The sequence below is a fragment of the Dipodomys merriami genome, unplaced genomic scaffold (genome assembly GCF_024711535.1).
Source record: "Dipodomys merriami isolate MVZ:Mamm:240054 unplaced genomic scaffold, mDipMer1.0.p SCAF_263, whole genome shotgun sequence".
NCBI lineage: Eukaryota > Metazoa > Chordata > Mammalia > Rodentia > Heteromyidae > Dipodomys > Dipodomys merriami.
In genome coordinates, this window is record NW_027204082.1 from 90522 (window position 1) to 105956 (window position 15435).

Sequence of the window (15435 nt, forward strand, 5' to 3'; positions counted from 1 at the left end):
AATAACTAAAACATAATACCTAGAAAGTATGAAATGAAGTCTTCTACTCAGCTTTATCTCCTAACTGGTGGCCTGGATGGCTCTACCTTCTCACAATGTTAGTTTCTTTCATTACCACCTTCTTCATTTCTCACACATGGTTCAGCTAAACTCTAAATTTGGCAAAGTTATTTATTCTAAAGTGAAATATTTCTTCACCTCACTGTGCTTCTTGGGATTGTAGCTCTTTATTTAGCTTCCTTTGATTACAGCTTTTCTCTCTCTAGGAATTTGGTGTGAGTTTCTGCGACCTGGACTAAGTGTGAAGACAATCTGAGTGAAGCATATCACATTGTACTCTGAGCTGACCTCCCTCCCAGATCTTAGCCCCTATCTAACTAAACAAGCCTGGGCTCTCCCTTCTCTCCTCTGGTTCTGAACTCTTTCCCCATTAGGCACATGGCCTATGCAGGGATCAGTGAGGAATTTCTATTATCCATTGGCTTCAATTCTAGAGCTTGCATATTCACTGGCTATCCACATTTCTCACTGTCCCTCCCATAATGCTCTGGGACTCAGCTAATGTTCCAGGACTCTCACCCATTTATTTAGAAATTATTGAGCTTGATTATTTTTATGTAAACAATTTTTAAAAATATCATATCACTAAATCTCTGAGTTTATTTTTCAAATCACTGTATATCAAAGAACAATTTAATCAGGAAACCAGCCTAATACCCTTGTGAATATGTGATTAATTTCATCAGAACCTTCCTCAACAAAATACCTATTTTCTGTTCTTAATTTATGAGTGCCAATCTTCTAGCCCCCTTTATGGCAAAAAGTCAATAACAAAGCAAGCAAAGGGGAAAATTATCTTGTGACTTTATTCCTTGTACAGAAACTTCATTATTAAGAAATCCTGCTGGGTGCCAGTGGTTCACACCTGTAATCCTAGCAACTCAGGAGGCTGAGATCTGAGGATTGAGGTTCAAAGCCAACCTGGGCAGGAAAGTCCATGAGACTCTCATCTCCAATAAACCACTAGAAAACCACAAGTGGTGCTATGGCTCAAGCGGTAGAGCACTAGCCTTGAACTGAAGAGCGCAGGGACAGAGCTCAGGCCCAGAGTTCAAGCCCCATGACTGACAAAAAAAAGCAAGAAAGAAAAAAAAAGAAATCCTTTTAGAAACTTTTTCTACAGCTTTTATATACGATAAAAATATAGTAGTAGCAAAAATCCCTAACATATTTGAAATTATAATCAACATTCATAAAAAGGGTTAGAAAAGTTATTAGGTGAGTGCATACTCAATACTATTAACCACACTCACACGTCTGCCCAGCTATTTATCTCTATCCTTTCATCTATCTGTTTATCCATCTATCATCCATCCATCCATCTTTGTAATTATTATTCTTCTATCTTATGCTTGGCATTGAGGATGTAAAAGTGAAAGAGGTCAGAGATGTGTTCATGAAATCATTCTTTAGACCCCAGACCCAAAGACTATGAGTCCCATATTAGGTCCAGCTCTACTTAATCCCTTATGCCAAATAAAGAGTCATGGTGACAAGCAGTAAAAGATATATAACATGTTAGCCATAAAAAGACAGTACACTTCAGTACATCTTTAGCCCTATTCAGGGATTCAGACACTGGCTTTAGGTTAAACAGGGAAAATTGTTGGCAGGGGATAAAAGTTATTATGCATAATTCTAACAGTCCCAAGTCACAGATATGACCTGGTTGGTTGATCCTTAATTTAATCTTTGTCTCTCTAGACTTCCCAGAGAAGTTGTTATCACTTTACTATTGGCAAGTTAACTGACAAGTGATCTCCTGAGTTTTGCCGTTTACTTTAAGACATCAGAAGGCAGTTTTCCTTCTACTCAAGATGCTTATCAGTGTCTTTTCTTTTCTGAAGCCCTAGGAGATTACAATTGGACCATAGCAGAGAATACTTTAGATGAAGGGGCACAAATACAAGGTTGAGGACTTACAGTTAATTACAGGGTTCAGCAAAGTGTGTGTGTGTGTGTGTGTGTGTGTGTGTGTGTGTGTGTGTGTGTGTGTGTGTGTGTGTGTGTGTGTGTTTCAGTCTTGGGACTTGATCCCAGGGTCCAGGCACTGTCCCTGATCTTTATTTGCTCAAGGTTTTTGCTCAAGGTTATTGCTCTAACACTTGAACCACAGCTCCACTTCAGGCATTTTTGTTGTTGTTGTTGACTAATTAGAGATGAGTCTTCTGCCCCGGCTGGCTTTGAACTGTAATCCTCAAATCTCAGCCTCCAGATTAGCTAGGATTACAGGTGTGAGCCAATAGTGCCTAGCTCAAAAGCATCTTTGAAGTTTCTTCTTACATCAAGAAGTGGAAATCTTGATACTCCACATCCCATTCCTTTGGCATATATATATAATCTCCCTACACAGGATGTTGATGTAGGAGAATCAGACCTTAAAGACCTGCCTAGGCTACTGCTTAGAGAAAGGTCTCAACACATCAGAACCAGCAAAATTCTGGTGGCTTACCCCTGTAAACCTGTCTACTTATGAATCTGAAATCTCTGAGGATCGTGGTTCAAAGCCAGCTGAGCAGGAAGTCTTAGTTCCAAATAATCACAGAAAAATCTCAAAGTGGAGCTGTGCCTCAAGCTAAAGGAGCTCAGAGACAGGGCCCAGGGCCCAAGTTCAAGCTCCATGACTGGAAAAAAGTCAGAACCGAAAACAAACCAAATGAAAAAGCAAAACAAGGTAAGCAAAAACCACCAAAACAAAACAAAAAACAGAAAAGAATTCCTTTGACATGTCCTGACTTGAGCTATGGCTGTGGTAGATAGTAATGGTGCAGATCATTGGTTTCTCATAGCTAGTGCCTATGAGTTCCTCAGCCTGTCTGATTCAAATCTTCCTCAGGCTACAGGCTCATCATGTGTTTACACATGTCTATGTGTGTGTATAAAAGTGTGTCAAACTTCACCTAATGGAGAACAGGAGTGGGGAGATAAATGCTTCTGGTTCTTCCTCCTTCAAAAGACAATTTGAAGGAGAACTATAGTTTCTCAGTGGATTCCTTTTGGGATTAAACCTCACTTCCCACCATTGTAATTAGCTAAATAATTGTATTGACTTTCTCTCTGCCTGTCTCCTTTTACCTGCTCTCTTGACTTTCTGGGAACACTACCCAGATAAACTACTTGTAAACCTATCCTTGTCACTCACACAGAAGGTCAAGTTTTGATAAAATTGATTTCTTGGCTTATCAACACAAGATAACAATTTCTATAGATGGTAAAGACTTGAATAGATCTCTGGTTCTGAAGAAAAAGGAGCAGATAGTTCCTTGCACGTGGCTTCATGCATGCTAGACAAACATTCTACCACTAAGCCACATGCCCAGCCCAAATACAATTGAGGTAGACACTCAGAGCTATAAATTTTCCTATGAGTATTGCCTTTGCTGTTTCCCAGAAGAGTTGGTATTTTGTGTGCTCATGTTTGTTAAATTCCATAAACGTTTGAAATTTCCTTTCTGATCTCTTCAAAGATCCACTGGTCATTCAACAATGAGTTGTTCCATCTCTATGAGTTAGAAAAATTTTTGTGAAGGCATTTGGTGTTATACTTTAATTTTATTTCATTGTGGTCTTAACAGAATGCAGGGAATGATTTCAATATTTCTGAATTTGCACAGATTTGCTTTGTGACTTAAAATATAGTTAATTTTGAGAATGTTCCATAAGCTGCTGAGAAGAATGTTCTGATGCTGCATAAAATATTGTGTAGATATCTGTTAAGTCTAGTTGGTCAATGCAATTATTTAGGTCTGAGGTTTCTCTGTTGAATTTTTGCCAGCATGATCTATCCAGAGGTCACAGTGACCTGCTGAAGTCACCAAAATCAATGTGTTTGGATCTATGTGTGTTTTTACATTAAATAGTGCCCCAGCATTCGGTACATACATATTTAGAACTGTTATAGTCTCCTGTGGGAGAGATCCCCTTATTCGTATGTAATATTCTCCTTTGTTTCTTCTCACCAATTTTAATTGAAGTCTATTTTATTTGATATTAGGATTGAAACTCTGGCCTGCTTATTGGGGCTGTTTGCTTAAAAGATTTTATTCCAGTCTTTCATTTTCAAAATACATTTGCTTTTGTGGGCAAGGTGTGTCTCTTGAAGAGAAAAGATGAATGGGCCTTGCTCTTTTGGTCCAACTAGTCAATCTATGGTGTTTAACTGGAGAGTTAAATCCATTAATATTAAGAGTTACGACTGTTAAGTGCTTGGTAATTCCTGCCATGTTATCTACCTTCTTAGGGGCTGTGTCTCATTATTTCTTACTATATTTATCAGGTTCTCTGGTCAGGGGCCATTTCTCTGCCAGTATCATGTTCTTGTTGGTTTTCTATATGTAGGATATCTATAAGTACATTCTGTAGTGCTGGTTTGGTGAAGATAAATTGTTTCAATTTTCCTTGTGATGTAAAGTTTTTATTTGTCCCTCAATTATGAAGGGGAGCTTTACTTGCTACTGTATTCTTGGCTGGTAGTTGTTTGCCTTTGAGTTATGGTATATATCATTCTGGGCTCTCCTTATTTTCATGGTATCAGCTTAGAAATCTGTAGTTATTCTGACTGGTTTTCCTTTGTAAGTAATTAAACTTTTCTCTCTGACAACATTAAGGACCCTTTCCTTGGTCTTTATTGATCCTGGGCAGATTACGATGTGTTGGTGGATAATTATCCTCGCTTTCTCTGTAATATCTAATCTGTCCTTGATTCTTGAGACTGTCTTCTATGTCATCTATTATTCTGTCAAGACTTTCTATTTTTTTTTATTTCCTTGCCTTGTAACTGGGTTTTTTCTATGGTGTCTATGTCTTTATTGAAGCTCTCTTGTAGCTCTTGTATGGACTTTTTCACTTCATTGATTTGTTTATCTATATCTTCTCTCAACCCTTTCTCTCTCTTGGAATTCATTTAGTTTTTTATTTGAGGGCTCCATGAATTCCTTTAATAAACTTTGGCTAGTCTCATCAAGTTGTTGCATAGTCTTGTGTAGGCTTTCTACCTTGTCATTAAAGATTTATCACCAGTGTTTTTAGAGCATTTTAAGAACAATCTAGGTCTTTCATTGTCTGTTCTATTGCCTGGTTATTTTCTGTGGGAGCTTCCTTAACTTGCTATTTCTATGGTTTCTTGTTTTTCTATAAAGGTTTCTATGGTTTGTTCTGCCAATTGGAAACAAAAGTACTAAAATTAGAAACCACAACACGACCCAATATAAGGTCAAAAGCCAACACTGAGCCCTACAATTGCATAGACTTTAAATCATAGATAGTTATTCCCTTATCTATATACTCCTTCACTTTGGTCTGGGGTGGTGTATTGTGGTGCAGAGAAGGAGATTATAGTTGTAGCCAGTGAGCAACTCTATTGTCAGGGTCAGGTAAACCAAATAAACCAAAAAGATAACAGAATGAGCAACTAGAGAGAATCAAAATAAAGACACATATAGTCAAACAAACAATAAGGGAACAAAGGAATAAAGAAAGAGAAACAGAAGGACCAGAAATATAAGAGAACAACATTAAAATGAAAAGAAATAGAAAGAAAAATAAAACAAGGAGAAAAGAGAATTAAAAAAAGAAAAGGGAAGGAAAAGAAGAAAAAAATAAAGTCAAAAGTTTTTAAAAAATGAAAAATTGAATAATCAATAATACAGCCAGAGCTGGGAAGTTGGCTTAGCAGTACAGTGCTTGCCTAGCATGCATGAAGCCCTGGGTTTGATTCCTCAGTACCACATAAACAGGAAAAGCCAGAAGTGGTGCTGTGGCTCAAGTGGTAGAGTACTAGCATTGAGCAAAGAAGCTCAGGGACAGTGCCCAGGCCCTGAGTTCAAGCCTCAGGACTGGCAATAATAATAATACAGCCAGAATTAAATATGCACACAACTCAGAAACAGGTTTAATAATCTCTATAGAGTATATATTTAAGACTAAACAAAACAACAAAAACAAATCAATAAGAACAACAACAAAAAAAAGCAGAAAAAAAACACAAAAAATGAGCTCCCCAATTTGGTTGGGAGACCTGTGTCTCCTGATGTCTGGTATTCAATATCCTTGTGGAGTCTTCTGTTTTAGTTGCTGAGATCTGCAGCTGTCCTTGTAACCAAGATCTAGGAATCACCATGGAATGGAGTTCCTTATCTCACAGGTAGGAGGCATCTCTTGATATATGTAGTTTGGGATCTGCATTACTTAAATTCAAGGGGCTGGGCATAGTTGGATTCTGAAGCCTTCTTGATATGGGAATGTGGATTTTCCCCAGATTCCCACTCTCAGTACAATTGAGAAATAACTAGTTTTTTAATGCCAATGTGTAGCTTGCTTAGAAATCAAAAAGATGAATTCTTTAATCTGCTTGAGTGGCCAGAAACATGTGCCACCTTACAAAATTGGAGTCTCTGCAGCTCTCCTCCCAGTCTATATTAGGCAGCCCTGGGGGTGTGTGACTCTTTAGTTTACAGGTAGGAGATGGCTGTTAACTGTAGCCTAGCTTCTGCAGACAGCTTTCTGTGGGGGCAACTGCCTTGTATCTGGAATCTGTAGCGTTCTTCAATTTGGGGGGTGTCTAGCACCTGGGTTCCTACTCTCAGTATGGCCTGTAAATATACTCAGCTTTTAAGACCTGTCTGGGTTTTGTTTAGTAAGATTTTAGAGACTTGTGCTTTTCTAATGCCAAGGTGCTTGGTTGGCCACAGGCCTGGCTGGAATGCCTCTGACCTTGTCCTTGCTCACTGCTGTAGTGTAGGGCTGCCTTCCACTGGGATGGTCTTTTGTTTGCTGCCAGAGATGGGTGGTGTAAGGGTAGCAGATACCTTTGCCCTTTTCAAAAATGGCTCCGCTTCCTCCTCAAGTGTTTCCGGTCAGGTGCTCTGGCCTCTTCTTTGCCATTTTCAAAAATGACGTTCTTCTCCTGTAGGGGAATGGGTTCCTATCCAAATGTTATTCTCTGGCAGGGAAGAGGGGGGAGGTTTGGGGAGATGTGCTTTGTGGGGTACTCACGGTTCCCGGTGATGCTTTGGACCATCTCTGATGGCCGGAATTGTCTCTGTTTCTGATGGTAGCTTTAGGCTCCCATTGGGCTCCCATTCCTGCTTTTTCCCATTCCTGCTCTTTAAACTCTGTGGTGAAAGTATGTGCAAAGCCTAGAGCTCGGCCACTGCAGCTGCTGCCCCCAGCACCACAGCTGCATGGGGCACTGGTTTAGTGTTTGTATGGAGCCAGTTTATAATTTTCTTTTTTCTGTGTATCTCCGTATAATTATAACTTACTTGGTGTGGCTCTCTAGACAAGGAAAGCTTGATGGAACTCTAACACTCTCTTTCTTTGGAGAGAGCTTAGGTTCTTCCCTATTCTCTTTCTGTCATCTTCTTCCAAAGCTTCTATAGGTTCTTAATGTTAACTTAAAACATTCTTGCTTAGTGTTACTACTCAAGAAGTTTACATGATGGTCTTTAGAATGTTAGCTCACATACAAAAGTGAAATAATTGTTTAAAATAAAGCACCTAAGATAATCCACAATAATTTTGGATCTTAATCTACAACATTCCATCTCTACAATTAGGATATTCCAGCTGGCCATGGTCAAGCACTCTGTGAGATCTTTCATATAGGTGCAGCATCTTCAAAGAACTTAAATCCATATATCCTAGCTCCACAGAAAATGTGTTCCAAGTTCCACAAGAGAAGGGCTGGGGAATTAAAGGGAGTGTTGAAAGGAGAAATTGTATTTTATCAAAGCATTAAAAAAAACAAAATAAAAATAAAAACAAAGTTAAACTATCCCTTTTTGCAGATGACATGATATTATACCTCCATTATCCCAAAACTCCACCCCCAAACTCTTAGAACGTATAAGCCACTTCAGCAAAGTAGCAGGATACAAAATCAACCCACAAAAATCAGTTGCCTTCCTGTACACCAACAACGTACAAGCAGTAAGGGGAATCAAGGAAACAACCCCATTCACAATAACACCCCCAAATAAAATATTTAGGAATTTAACCTAACCAAAGATGTAAAATAATTATTTAATGAAAACTATAAAAAAAACTTAAAGAAATTACAGAGGACACCAGGAAATGGAAAGACCTTCCATGGCAGACAATATAGTGAAAATGGCCATACTGCCAAAATTAATACACAAATTCAACACAATTCCTATTAACATCCCAATGATATACCTTACTGAAATACAGAAAAGAATCCAAAAGTTCATATGGAACAACAAAAGACCTAGAATAGCCGAAGTTCAAACTCTACTATAGAGCCATAATAACAAAGACATCCTGGTACTGGCACAAAAACAGACCCGAAGACCAATGGAATGGAATAGAAGATCCAGAAATAAAACCACACACCTACAGTCAGCTGATAAAGGAGCCAATGACAAACAGTGGAAGAAGCACAGCCTCTTCAACTACTGGTGCTGGGAAAACTGGGCGGCCACATGCAGAAAACTAAAAATGGACCCCAGCCTATCATCATGCACTAACATCAACTCAAAATGGATTAAAGACCTTAACATCAAACCTGAATCTCTGAAACTACTGCAGGACAGAGTAGGAGAGACACTTGAACTTATAGGCATAGGAAGGAACTTCCTGAACAGAGTTCCAGGGTCACAACAAATTGGAGAGAGACTCAACAAATGGGACTACCTTAAAATAAAGTTTCTGCACATCTAAAGACATAGCTACCAAACTAAAAAGACAGCCAACTAACTGGGAAAAATATTTACCAGCAATATATCAGACAAGGGGTTAATATCCAGCATATACAAGGAACTCAACAAACCCAACAAACCAATTACTAAATGGGCAAGGGAACTAAAGAGAGACTTGTCAGAAGAAGAGAGAAAAATGGCAAAGAAACACACGAGGAAATGTTCACCATCTCTGGTTGTAAAGGAAATGCAAATAAAAACAACCCTGAGATGCCACCTTACCCCAGTCAGAGCAATGACAAATGCTAGAGGGGATGTGGAGAAAGAGGAACCCTATTGCACTGCTGGTGGAAATGTACACTTATACAACCACTTCGGAAAGCAGTCTCCAGGGTCCTCAGAAAGCTAAATATTGACCTCCTCTATGATCCAGCCATACCACTCCTATGAATCTATCCTGAACAACAAAAACCAGGATACAAGGATGCATGCACCTCTATTTATTGCAGCACTGTTCACGATAGCCAGGATATGGAAACAATCCAGATGCCCCACTACAGATGAATGGATCCAAAAATTGTATCTATATACAATGGAATATTATGCGGCCATTAGAAAGGAAAAAATACTGGCATTCTCAGGGAAATGGATGGAACTAGAAGAAATGTTGAGTAAGGTAAGCCAAGAGCAATGAGACAAATGGGACATGGTCTCCCTGATAAGTGGATGTTAAATCCAAACTGTAAGGAGATACAACAAAGTACAGGACTCGAGAAACAAAGGACCTCCACTCACCTGGTTGAATCATTACTAAATGACCCCATGCTGTTGATCACATATATGATATATATATGGACATCGGAGGGAAACTAGGAGGACACAGAACTAGAGGGAAAGAGGGGAAAACATACAACAATGGGACCCATCAGCTGCACTGGACATTGATCAAAATGAACTAACCAACTCAATGGCAGTGATGGGAGGGAGGGAATGACTGGGAAAGAGGGAACAGCTGACACTATGCAAAAGAAAAGGAATGTACATATCCCCCTAATGGAGAAGAAATATCTGTATAGTCAAAGCCCATAGAACTCAAACTCCAGACCACGATAGACAATTTGCCCCATGAAGGTTAGTATGTGTGTTTGTGACTTTAACTAAGCATCACTATCCCACGATACAGTGAAATTTGTGAAATTATGTAATCACTTAACCACAATAAAAATTTTGCAAAAAAAAAAAAAATGAAGACTTTCTGTGGAAGACCCACTTCTCCCCAGAACTCAATGACTCACTATGACTCTGGAAAATGAAGTTTGAATGGGTCCATGTTGGCAATAATGGAAGAACAATGTGTATGCTCAGGACCATGCCAACAGATAGGCAGAACCATGAAAACTCCAGAGGCCAAAAAAATGGAGAAAAATCAAGTGGCAGAATCTCCGGGGACTGACTGGTTATATGAAGGGAGGTAATTGAAGTTGAGGTAGATGTGAGACCTAGAGACTCTAGATGTGGTTATTTTCATCTCTGTCACCGCCTCTCTCCCATCCCCTGACAGAGAGTGGGGAAGCATGAGTTACAATGGTGTGCCTAATACACTCATGATATTTAATGTACATATGTGAAAATGGAACTAGATAACTTGACGGGATGGGTGGCTTTGGGATAGAATAAGGAGTTAGACTAATCGAAGCTGTAATACTGATCAAGATGTATTGTTCTTATAAACTTAGAAGTTAAAACCTCTTTGTAAAACTAAAGATAAGTTCAAAATGAAATAAAATTGCTGGGCACTGGTGACTCATGCCTATAATCCTAGCTACTCAGGAGGCTGTGATGTGAGGATCACCATTCAAAGCCAGCTTGGGCAAGAAAATCTGTGAGTCTCTTATCTCCAATTAACCACCAGAAAACTGAAAGTGGCCTTGTTGCTCCAAGTGATAGAGTACTAACCTTGAACAAAGAGCTCAGGGACAGTGCCCAGGAGCCAAGTTCAAGCCCTGCAACTGACAAAAATAAAGAAATAAATACATAAGTAAATAAAGCAAATAAAAAGAGTGTAAAGCCCTAACCTCCCTTCTATAAAAAATGATTATGTAATTTAAAACAGTGCAACAATATGAAATTGTCTATTAGGGCAATGTATTAAAGCTTAATGTAGAAAACAAGGGCATACAAAACACCAGATATGAAGCCTCTATTTTTTATAATAGTTCTAAAATAACTTTCAGATTTATGTGCTCCCACTTATTTGTAAAATAGAGACAATAATACCTAATTCCCAAAAGTGTGTGGTTACATGATAAAATGTCTTTTAAGAATCCAGCATTTCTGGGCTGGGAAGGTGGCTCAGTGGTAGAGCGCTTGCCTTGCATGCTCCAGGCCCTGGGTTTGATTCCTCAGCAGCACATAAGCAAAAAGCCGGAAGTGGCGCTGTGGCTCAAGTGGTAGAGCGCTAGCCTTGAGCTGAAGAGCTGAGGGACAGTGCCCAGGCCCAGAGTTCAGGCCCCAGGCCCCATGACCGGACCCGCCACCCCCCACCCCCAAAAAAAGGAATCCAGCATTTCAGTGTTGATATATTCTAGGCATTTGAAAAATGTTGACTGTCTTTGCTCTCTTCTCATATGCGATAGAAAAGATAATAGCCATTTTAATACAATAGCTTTTTTTTTTAAGTCTCAGCATTAAATTAGAAAGGAAATACATGAAGAAAAAAAAAACCCTTTCTTTCCTTAAAGAAATAATCTGATTTGAGGATATTTCTTTTGGGAAATCAGAAAATGGGTTAGATTGTTATGATAATTTTCTGTCTTAGAAAAGTTCCCTGAAGATTTATACTTAATTTGAAATTTAAGAATGAGAAATCATCATTACTTTGAAGACTTAGGAAACTGCAGACACATTAGGTAATGTAAAGTGAAATTATATACTTTATGGTTCATGAAAGAAAATAAAAATTTACTTTTCTGAAAGTGAATAAAATTAATTTAGATATAGTTACATACAATAGCATCAGGTTCTTTCTGACTCTTCACATGGAGATATATTGAGTATCCATAGTCCAAGACTGTAACACTTACTTTAAATTTTAGAGTATGTTAAATATGATCACTGGTAAGTGCCTCCTTAATATTTAGGTCTATATGTATTTATTCATATATATGCACAGATGTCAATAGTTTCTATTTTTTAAAAATGAGATATTTCACCATAAATTTCTTATGCACACCATTTTAGGGAATAAAATGACCTCTATAACTAGTGTTAGGGTCTGAATGTTGTTTATACCAAAATTTATATGTTGCAACAACCACCAATGCAATAGTTTTAAGAATGGAGTACTGGTTGATAATCAGATCATTAGGGAAGAACCTTTAGGATTAGTGTTCTTATAAAGAAGCCCCATGGAGCTTGTCTGCCTCTTCCACCTGTTATAAGATAGCTGAGCCCAACTCTTCAACAGAGCAAATAAAAATTCAGTAGAAAGAGTCTATCCATGAAGCAGAGTGAGCCCTCACCAGACACTGAATCAGCTAGAACCTTGATCTTGAATTCCTCAGCCTCCAGAACTGTAAGAAATTTTTGTTTATAATTACCCAATGTAAGGTATTTTGTTATAGCAGCTGGAGTGAACTTGCGTCTCACTGACTTCTACATTTCCAATTTTGAAGTGTGATCCCATTTTGCTGCCCATGCTGACTTGGAATTTCTGGGCTTGTGTGATCTCTGCTGCCTGTTTCCTTAGTGGCTTGAACTAAAGGCATATCCTTACATCAGATATGACCCACATGCTTCCACAGTGTTTCTACAAAATCATAACTTAGATTTTAACCCAAAAAGTATTATCACAAAAAGCTGGACAGTTCTGTGTGTTTTGACTTCTCATTTGGATTTTCATCAAACATATACCCTCTCTCTCCTTCCCTCCCTCCCTCCCCCCCCTTTCTCTCTGTCATGTAGCCTAGGTTTGTCTCAAATTTTAAATCTTCAACATGAGCTATCATTTCTGGTAAGTAATCCCTTCTAAAAGTATTTTTTTGGGTAAGTTGTGGGGCTTGAACTTAGTGCACGGGCACTGTCCCTGAGCCTCTTTTTGCTCAAGGCTAGCACTCTATCTACCACTTGAACCACAAGCTACTTCTGGTTTTTGAGACGTATTTGGAAATAGAGTCTCACAGAGACTTTTCTGCCCCGGCTGGCTTCTAACCTGCATCTTCAGATCTCAGCCTCCTGCATAGCTAGGATTACAGGCATGAGCCACTGGCTCCCAGTTTAAAAGTAATTTTAACAATAAACACAAGTATTTGCTTAGAGTAAATATTGAATGCCATTGTAGACCTTGTGAGGAAGGAATATAAAGATGATTGTTCTTCTTGTCTTCAGAAGTTCACATCATGAAGAGAGAGGTATAGATGAACTGACCCACTCAAAAACATCAATACACAATGCCTGACAAGAAATGATGTAATTGTAACTTCTCTGTATAGCATCTTTACAAGAAAATAAAATTAAAAAAAATCAATACAGAACTCATCACATATGGGTCTATTGTGAATTCTGTAACAAAGACACAGAATTTTCTGATATACTGCTAAGAGTGAAATGAGAAGAATTTGGGTTAGGGATGTCTAATAGTAAGCAGTTAACGAAGTCATGCCATTTGAAATTGACTCTGAAAGATAAACTGGACTTAGAAGTTGAGTGGAAGAAGAATTCTAATATAAGCATGTATATGTAAAATGCAACTAAAATATGCATTTATTTTTAAGTTGTATTCCTCCACTACTGAATATTTTTGTACAAGAAAACCACTGTGACATATTATCTGGTATATCCTCAGACCATTTATCATCTTGAACAACATATAATCACATGGTTACTTTAAAGAGCTATTTAGGTTGGGGTTGGCTTTGAGTTGGGATTAGCTGTTGATGAGCTTGAGAAAGTGAGCTGGACAATGGGCAATGAGGCAAACTTGTGGCTGGGTGGTGGTCAATACACTGAGTTGATGATAACTGCTCAATCTACCAAAGCTCGTTGAGAAAAAGAGAACCTTTCCCTTTGCTGCATACCAATTTTTCTATGAGGTCTTTACCATACCATATCCTATCAGGTTCACTTTGTAAAGGTCCTATCCCCTTCCATATCACCAAACAGGAGACCAAACCTTAAACACATAAACCCTTGGGAGACACACTCAAACCACACCCAAATCAATGCAGCAGCAGAACAGGGAGCCAAGCCCACATCAACCTTTCTTCAAAGCCCATGATAGGGCTAGGAGTGTATTTCTGTGGTAGAGTACTTGTATATTATATGTGAGGCTCTGGGTTTAATCCCCTTTGCAGCCAAATAAATAAAAACTAAACAAAAAATCACAACCCACATGCTCATCTCATTTCACCAACTTGGTAAGAAGTTAGGGTAGGATGTAAATGCCGGGCCATCACTTTCCTCACTCTGAGAATGGGTAGCTCCTTAAAACGTGCTCTATTCACACATAGTGAGACCAAAGGAGGAGGAGAGGAACACGAAGGAGCAATGCCTATGAGCCTCTGAACATATAAAATAATATTTATCAAAATGAACTCTAGGAAATGGAAACAAGAAGTTTTTTCTTGGTGGTTTTGTTTTCTTTCTGTCTTGTTTGTTCATTTATCTGCCCTTGAAAGGGCAAGGGGGCACAGAAATGGAGAGACAAAGGTTGAACAAATGCAGCAGTGGTATTCACTATGTTAAAAAAAAATGAACTATACAACTTGTGAATGGAAGGGAATGGAAAAACTGGGAGCGAGCAAGGGAAGGGGTGAACCTGACAGATATTATAACCCATCTGCACATCATCTTTATAATAACAATAAAAAATTTAAGCCCTAGAACCTGACTTGGCCTTATCCTAGTTCTGACTGGGCCTTTATATTTCAGGTTCTTGCTAGCATCAAAGTCAAATTCTTAACCCAGGGATGTTCCATAGCAGTATTGATTGGGTGGTCCAGTAAAACTTGCCATTGGAATCTAAGAGCCTTGTTTTACCAAGTACATGTACTATGATCCTATAGGAGAACAGGCAGTTATCTGGGACAGAGGAAGGTCACAGGGCTTGTATTTGTGCTGTTAGTGTAGTTCTATATATATATAGTCTTTAACATCAAAGTAAGCTTCATTCAGTCTAGTTCATCAGACAAATACACAAGCCATAATGTCTTGCCAAACACTAGGATAAGAACTGGGAGTAGTAAAAATAGTAATAATGATGTGAGACACCAAGCTGTTACTAAGGAGTTTTCTGTTTAGAGCAATGTCCACCATGAGGAATAAGTTTTAAGTATGACACACTCATATATACATACTACAAATAAAATGGTTTTGTGAACTTTATGTTTATCATGTCACATGCCTAGATATTTTCTACAGTGTAAACAATGTGCTAGTCACAGTCCACTCACCTAATTTGATTACCCACTAGAAGTTTGGATGCCAAGAATATAAGTTAGGAAGAAAAAAAAAGAATAAGGAGAAACAGATGCACAGATAAACCCATGCAGGGAGCTGGAGTAGGAGGGGTAAGGATAAACGCCATATCAGAAAGGCCTTTACGGTTTTTCCTATAGTTAACAAAATTATGAAGCTTTCAGACAATCTAAGGTAATTTGAACAATGTGAGAGCTATTCAAAAGTGACCTCAGGGGGCTGGGAAGGTGGCTCAGTGGTAGAA

General features: G+C 38.6%; 1 long non-coding RNA gene across 4 annotated transcripts in view; it reads left to right on the top strand.

The window, feature by feature from the left end:
- Positions 1-13228, top strand: part of LOC138837129 (uncharacterized) — a 58961-nt gene extending 45733 nt beyond the window's left edge. For all 4 annotated transcript variants that reach the window (XR_011375195.1, XR_011375197.1, XR_011375196.1 and 1 more), the window contains one exon: positions 13104-13228. This is a non-coding gene — a long non-coding RNA (uncharacterized lncRNA). The remainder of the gene's footprint in view (positions 1-13103) is intronic.
- Positions 13229-15435: the final 2207 nt, after the last annotated feature.